The sequence below is a fragment of the Lucilia sericata genome, unplaced genomic scaffold (assembly GCF_015586225.1).
Source record: "Lucilia sericata isolate MDLA Ls3-8-SP2 unplaced genomic scaffold, ASM1558622v1 Contig000038F_arrow, whole genome shotgun sequence".
Taxonomy (NCBI): domain Eukaryota; kingdom Metazoa; phylum Arthropoda; class Insecta; order Diptera; family Calliphoridae; genus Lucilia; species Lucilia sericata.
Genome location: NW_023994076.1, coordinates 39,480 through 47,500, shown reverse-complemented (window position 1 = coordinate 47,500; position 8,021 = coordinate 39,480). Strand labels below are relative to the sequence as shown.

General features: G+C 31.4%; 1 long non-coding RNA gene across 1 annotated transcript; it reads right to left on the bottom strand.

The window, feature by feature from the left end:
* Positions 1 to 1,012: 1,012 nt before the first annotated feature.
* On the bottom strand, positions 1,013 to 1,939 carry LOC119613176. Its single transcript, XR_005232209.1, has 3 exons — positions 1,657 to 1,939; positions 1,308 to 1,487; positions 1,013 to 1,066 (listed from the first exon to the last, which is right to left on the bottom strand). It is a non-coding gene; the product is annotated as an uncharacterized LOC119613176 (long non-coding RNA).
* Positions 1,940 to 8,021: the final 6,082 nt, after the last annotated feature.

Genomic DNA, 8,021 nt, shown 5'->3' with positions numbered 1-8,021 from the left:
TCTGAACATTTTGGAGAAAAAAGAGCGGCCTTTCGTCATGGGGAGCTTGGAGCCCCCATATAAATTAAATAGGAAAATTATTATATCTGAGAAACTATTAGAGCTACAATCTTCAAATATTAATTGAAGAACTTTGACATTAATGTGAACATTTAGAGAATAACGGGCGGACTTTCAATGGGGTCTTGGCACCCGCTATATGAATTAAATACAAAATTTCGTATATCTGGGAAAATATTATTTTTTTTTTAATTTGTCATCGATTACATTAAAATCTTAATTAACGTTCGGAAAAAATGTATCTCTGCAAAATATTACAGTTAGAATCTTCAAAATATATATTTTTTATTTATATTGCTTTTAGGGTAGCAAAGCACACTGGGTATAGCTAGTATTTAATAAACTTCACCAATTAACATAACCTTCTTAAATGTTTATTAACAGTTGACTTTTAACACAACACTGTCATATTGTTTTTTATTATTTAAGATTCACAATATATTAATTACACTATTTTTTATTATTATTACACTATTTATATTATTATTATTAAAACTGAACATGACTGGACAAAACACAAAACATCACTGAACTTAGCAAAATTTCTGCATTATTTTTTTTTCGCGTTCACGCTAAAAAATGGAGTTTTTATATTTTTTTGTTTTTGTACTCTTTTTACTATCATCCGGAAGTAACCTAAAAGTATACTTCGAAACGGCGAAAACTAGAAATCAATGTATTTTGTTTTTGTAAAATGTGTGCTCTCGTCTGACAATTGTCCAGAAGTGACTACAATCCAAACTTCCAGATGAATAAAATACAACATTAATGTGAACACTCTTCAAACTGTCTTCCAGAACTGACATAAACAAACAAATCAAGAAGATACAAATTAGGAAACAATGTATTTTGTTATTGTAAAATGTGTGTTCTCACCCAACTCTTATTCAGAAGTCACTAAAACGTATACTTCCAGATGAAGAAAATTCAACAGTCATGGTTTTTGTTTAAGCAAAATGGATGCACTCTTCTAACTATCATCCGGAAGTAACTTGAAAGTATATTTCTAGAAGAAGAAAATTCGAAATCAATGTATTTTGTTTTTGTAAAATGTGCGTTCTCGTCTGACAATCGTCCAGAAGTGTTTCTGACGTGGCGTCTGGGGTGATGCGCAATAGTTTTGTCTTCTAAATGTTTGAAGGGATATGATGTTTTGTTTATGCGATTTTTTTTTTTTTTTTGGTGAGTGTATGTATGTATGTGCGTGAGTGAGTGGGAATTGTGTAAAAAATTAGATTTTTACTTACGTTTTGTCCGGCTTTTAAAACCTGATGAGCATGTAATTTACCTCATTCTTGCGCTGATTTTTGTAGGGAAATTTGTTGGTATTTTGCTGGTTTCAATTTTCAGCGGTTCGATGTGACCATGAAATGATCTAGAGCAACTTCTTCTAGATTGGTAGAGCGGGGGGAAACTAGTGGAGCAATCTAAAAGAAGTTTTTCTGATAGTTATAATAACTCTCGTCCGAGTTATTATAATTATTTGCGGTTGCGGGGGAAAAGGAAAAGAAAGAAATTAAGCGGGGATTAATAAAAGATAATATTTCTTTCAATTCTATAAGAGAGTAAGGGTTTTTAGGGAATGAGGAAACTCACCTTTTGTTCTGCCGGGCTAGGAAGTAAAATAAATGGAGTTGGTTTTTTTGTATTTTTATTTTATATTTTATTCACAGCACTGAGCGGGGGTTTACTAGAGAGAAAGTTCAACTTTACTCAACGATTGTTGATTTACAAGTGACCGATTTATTTCAATTACAAGAAACGTGAAGCTTAGGTTTAGAACATAAATGGCTATTCAGCGAATATTTAGAACAAATGACAATTCAATTGTACCGAATACTAATTACAAGATTACTTTACAATGTTAAGATAATACAGTTCATTTAATAATTCATAATAATTCAATTTATCTTAAATGCAAATAACCTTATAGTAATCAATTAATATAAAAATTCAATATAATATATAAAATTCATTTTAATAAAAATAAAAAAACAAAAATAATAATAAATATTGTCCAAGATTGGACAATAATATTTATTTTATATTTATTTGTGCTGATTTTCATCGCGATGTTTGTGTTTATAAGTTCATTTTGGGCATTGAAGTAATTTTCTGAAGGGCACTTTGTAGAGGAGCTAGGGTCAAATGTTGCCTGATCTTTATGAAATTTGGCGAGGTCATTAAGACTTGCATAAAACTTGGTTGTGCTGCTTTTTAACAATATACAGGTATATTTAACATAATTATGAGCTCAGAAGCCCTTTTCGGGGGGTTCTGTTGTTTTCAATAGGCTTCGTCTTTAGGCCAAAAAAAAGCGTGTGTGCCAAATATCATCCAATTATCTTGAAAATTGCGACCTGTACCTTGAGCACAAGGTTTACATGGACAGCCAGCCAGACGGACGGACATAGCTTAGTCGACTCAGAAAACGATTCTAAGCCGATTGGTATACTTTAAGGTGGGTAAGCAGAACTTTCCCTAAGAAAATCCAAAAATCTTCTAGAAGGTGCATTTAATTTAGTTTTTCTCGAAAGCAATTTGGTATATATAAATGTAATAAAAATATTTCGTAAATAAAATTTTAAAAAATTTTGTTTTGAAAATTTTGCATTAAGTGCAAGTTTTTTTTCTTACTTACTCTATATATAACTATTATAGCTTAGTTAATGCCAATTTTTGTTCAGGGAGACCCCACTGTGCACTGTTATTGCAATGAAATTTAGCACAGACAAATATTATATAAATACAAATCTATCCAGCCCATTTTATCTGGATCGGTCAACACTCGCCCCTATCCCCCATATAAAGCTTCTTTTTAAAAAAATTTGTTTTTCGTCAATAAATTGCTTTAATAAAACGGAATCAAGGTAATATCCAAAAAAAATGCTTTATTATGAAAAATAAATAACATCTAATATTCATAAATGGTGTAGGGTATCATATGGTCGGCCACGTCTGACTATACTTTCTTACTTGTTATACCCTCCACCACCATGAGTGGTGATAGAGGGTATATATAACTTTGTCATTCCATGTGTAACACTAAGAAATATTCATCTGAGACCCAACAAAGTATATATATGTTCTTGGTCGTTATGAAATTCTGAGTCGATTTAGCTATGTCCGTCCGTCCGTCTGTCTGTCTGTGTAAAACACGCTCACGTAAAAACTAGGTCCTGCCCCGAAAATTTGAATTTCCTTAAATCTTTCACACAAATAATTAAATATCGCTAAAGCATATCTTAGGGCGCTTTAAATATATAAAAGAAAATGGCGTTTGTAATGTTCAATAAATCTTGCAATTGTAACAGATTTAACTCATTAGATCCCAATCATCTTAAAACCAATAAATTAAAATTATTTGTTGCAAAATGTATCTTATTATGGGTTAATCTATATATATAAAAACAAGTTAGATTGCTATATTCGGCACTGCCGAATCTTAAATACCCTCCATCTGCAAACTACTTTTTATTAAAACCCAAAATAAATATGTTATAGGGCCGAATTTATAGTTTATACTAAAGAAATAAATTTTACTTAAGTATTAAAGTACATACTAAGTACTTAAGTACTTTATTTTCCTTATGGAGAACTGTAAAACCCGGCACATGTTTTGTTTCCGTAATTAAGATACTATTTATCATTTTGTAACTTATTTATGCATGTATGTATGTAACTAATTTTGATTAGGACAAGAAACATTTGTATTTAGTGATTTTCAGATATCGACCGATTATTCTTCGACCTATTATGTTCCGATCCTGCCAATAACTTATATGGGAACTATGACCAATAATGTACCAATTCGAAAAAAAATTCAAAATGATTTATCTATACACAGAACATACCACATAATAAATTATGTGGTATTATGTGGTTTTCAGAAGTGAACCTTATATGGGAGCTAGTTATAGACCGATGCTGAAAAATTCCTTATATGGAATGTAACCAATTATGGACCGATGTGGAAATTTTTCACGAATGATTTACATATACAAAACAAATTCACGTCGAGTTTTACCCTGATAGCTTCAGTTATCAATGAATTATGCGCATTTAAGTGATTTTCGGATGTGGACCTTATATGTGAGCTATGACCAATTATGGACCGATCCGAAAAAAAAATTCGTAAAATAATTAATATTTACACACAAAACATATTCATATCGAATTTTATCCCGATAGCTTTATTTATCAATGAATTAAGCTTGTTTAAGCGATTTTAGGATGTGGACCTTATATGGGAGCTAGTACCAATTGTGAACTGATCCGGAAAAAATTTCACTGAATGATTTATATCTATATACAGAACATATTCACCTCGGGTTCTACCCTGATAGCTTTATTAATCAATGAATTATGCGCATTTGAGTGATTTTCGGATGTGGACCTTATATGGGAGCTATGACCGATTATGGACTGATCCGGAACAAATTTCGTAGAGTAATTCATATACACACAAAACACATTCATGTCGAATTTTATCCAGATAGCTTTATTTATCTATGAATTATGCTCGTTTAAGTGATTTTCGGATGTGAACCTTATATGGGAGCTATGACCAATTATGGACCGATCCGGAAAAAACTTCCGTAGAATGATTTATGTATATACAAAACATATTCATGTCGAATTTTATCCCGATAGCTTTATTTTTCAATAAAATATGTTCATTTAAGTGATTTTCGAAAGTGGACCTTATATGGGAGCTATGACCAATTGTGGACCGATACAGATCTAAGTCGGTAGTTTTAATTCCTGTTCATATAAAGTCAATATGTACAAAATTTTGTGTTGATACCGATATATTTGAGGAAGTTATTAACGATAAATTAATTTCCGGGAATATGTACCTTTGTATGGGGGCTATGGGAAATTTGGGATCGATTGTTACAATTTTAAACATAATTAATCTATAGATGGACAAAATAATCTGTGACAAAATTTGTCGAATTATCTTTGGTAGTTTCTGAGAAAACTACTCAAGAATTGGGGAAAAAAACTTAATTTTTTTGAGGTAGTCTGAAATTTTTACTCATAACTTTTTACGTTGTGAACCGATTTTGCTGATTTTCAATACCAAACTGCTTAGGAAAACAATGAATACTCTCAGTGAATTTGGTTGATTTTATTTGCTTAGTTTTAGCGTGTGCGTGTTTTAACCAGACAGACAGACAGACAGACAGACAGACAGACGGACAGACGGACATAGCTAAATCGACTCAGAATTTCATAAGGATCCAGAATATATATACTTTGTTGGGTCTAAGATGAATATTTTTTGGTGTTACACACGGAATGACAAACTTATATATACCCTCTATCACCACTGATGGTGGTGGAGGGTATAATGAATGTGTGTTTGTTTGTATGTTTGTATGTTTGAACGTTATAGACTACTAAACGGCTGAACCGATTTTCTTGAAATTTTCACAGCATATTCCTGCATGTCTGGAATAGGTAATAGGCTACTTTTTATTTCGAAATTTCAAGTGGGCGATGAGCCACGCCCACATTAAGAAAATATAAAATCCGTATATTTTAGATAATATAACAGTTAGAGTCCTCAAATTTTGTCGGAGCCACTTTAGTGTCAATATGATCATTTAGGACAAAAAGTAGGCGGACTAGCATTAGGGGGCGTGGTACCTCCCATATAAATTAAATACAAAAATTCGTTTATCTGGGAAACTAATAGAACTAAATTCTTAAAATTTAGCACGAAGAACTTTAACATCCATATAAACATTTTGGGTAATAAATTGGCGGACTACCCATGAGGGGAGCGGCACCTCCCATATTAATTAAATACAAAAATTCGTTTATCTGGGAAACTAATAGAACTAAATTCTTAAAATTTTGCACAAAGAACTTTAACATCCATATAAACATTTTGGGTAAAAAATTGGCGGACTACCCATGAGAGGAGCGGCACCTCCCATATTAATTAAAAACAAAAATTCGTTTATCTGGGAAACTAATAGAACTAAATTCTTAAAATTTTGCACGAAGAACTTTAATATTCATCTGAACATTTTTAAGGAAAAAAGAGCGGACTTTCATCTGGGGGGCTTGGAGCCCCCATATGAATAAAATAGAAAAATTCGTATATCTGAGAAACAATTAGAGCTAGAATCATTAAATTTTACTTGAAGAACTTTGACATTCACCTGAACATTTAGAGTATAACGGGCGGACTTCCAATGGGTTACTTGGTACCTCCCATATGAATTAAATACAAAATTTCGTTTAACTGGGAAACTAATAGAACTAGATTCTTCAAATTTTGAACAAATTATTTTAATAATCATCTGAATATTTTGGAGGAAAAAGGGCGGACTTTCATCCGGGGGGCTTGAAGCCCCCACATGAATTAAATTCGTATATCTGAGAAACTATTAGAGCTAGAATCTTCAAATTTTACATGAAGAACTTTGACATTCATGTGAACATTTAGAGAATAACGGGCGGACTTTCAATGGGGGGCTTGGCACCACATATATGAATTAAATACAAAATTTCGTGCATCTTGGAAACTCTTATATTATTCAAATTTTTTGTAAATAGATAGAAATTGGCGATAGATAGAAACTGGCGAACTTGCAATAATTTGCTTGACATCTTTCATATGTAACATATAATAAATCTGGTATTTATTTATACATATTCCTTTTAGGGTAGCAAAGCACACTGGGTATAGCTAGTTTAAAATAAAATTTAAGAACAAAAAATTTTTAAATTTTGGAAATGCGATTTTTGGGCTGTACTCGGATGGGTACAACGGGACAATATGGGTATAAATATAAATGAATAAAAAAAATTTTAAAAGCTATTTTTATTATTATTTTTTTAATATTTTGGTACTTTCCTACATAAAAATTAGAATCAAGTAGTATTGAGAATTTTTCTATTAGATTTACTATGAAATGTATTGAAATTCTCTGTGAATTACCGTATTCAGTGCACTTTTTCGACACTTTATTGATATTTGTGCTAAAATAAATTAATTAAAATTCATCAAATGGGATGCAAATTGCAATGAAAATTGGTACTTTTGTGCATAAAAACGTATTTTTGTCTATTCTAATACAAAAATATTTTCGTAGCGTTGCGAAAGTTGGAACAAAACGGGTATCAAAAATTGGGAAACTGGGAAAATCGGTACCTGTGCTTGAATGTGCTTGAAAACTGATTTTTGTATATTCTAACGCGAAACTATTTTCGATTTAGCTATCTTAAGTGTAAAAAATTTGTATTTGCGGGTAAAAAATGGGGGAAATGATGAAAAGCGGGCAAAATTACTGTTTTTGTCATTAAAAAGTGATTCTAAAGCTAAATACTTTCGATTTAGCTTTTAAAGTGTCAGAAATATGTATTGGGAAAAATTCGTTGCGAACGTTGTACCTGAAGGGGAAATAGGCATGTGGGTAATTCAAACTTAACGGGTAAAAAGGGTAATTATGTGTAGTTTAGAAATATGTATTGGGAAAAATTCGTTGCGAACGTTGGACCTGAAGGGTAAATAGCCATGTGGATAATTCAAACTTAACGGGTAAAAACGGGTAATTATGTGTAGTTTAGGTACTTTTTCGGAAATATGCAAATACTTGAGAAGTATATATTTTGCTGTAATCAGTCAAATGGTATATTTTAGTAAATTAAATTGGGTAAAAGGGAAGTTTCGTGTTTTTTCTAAATATTTATTCTACAAATGATGCAACATTTATTAAACAACACAAATTTGGGAAGTCTGTATTTAATAGGGAAAGAGGGAAATGTTTTGCATTTTTGGCACTTTTTTCATACATTTTTTAAATGTTGCCATATCTCAATGATATCTCAATTGTAGCTTTATAAAATAACAAGAAACAAGTTACAGTGCTATATTCGGCTATGCCAAATCTTAAATACCCTCCATCAAGCAAGCTACTTTTTATTAAAACCCATTTAACTAT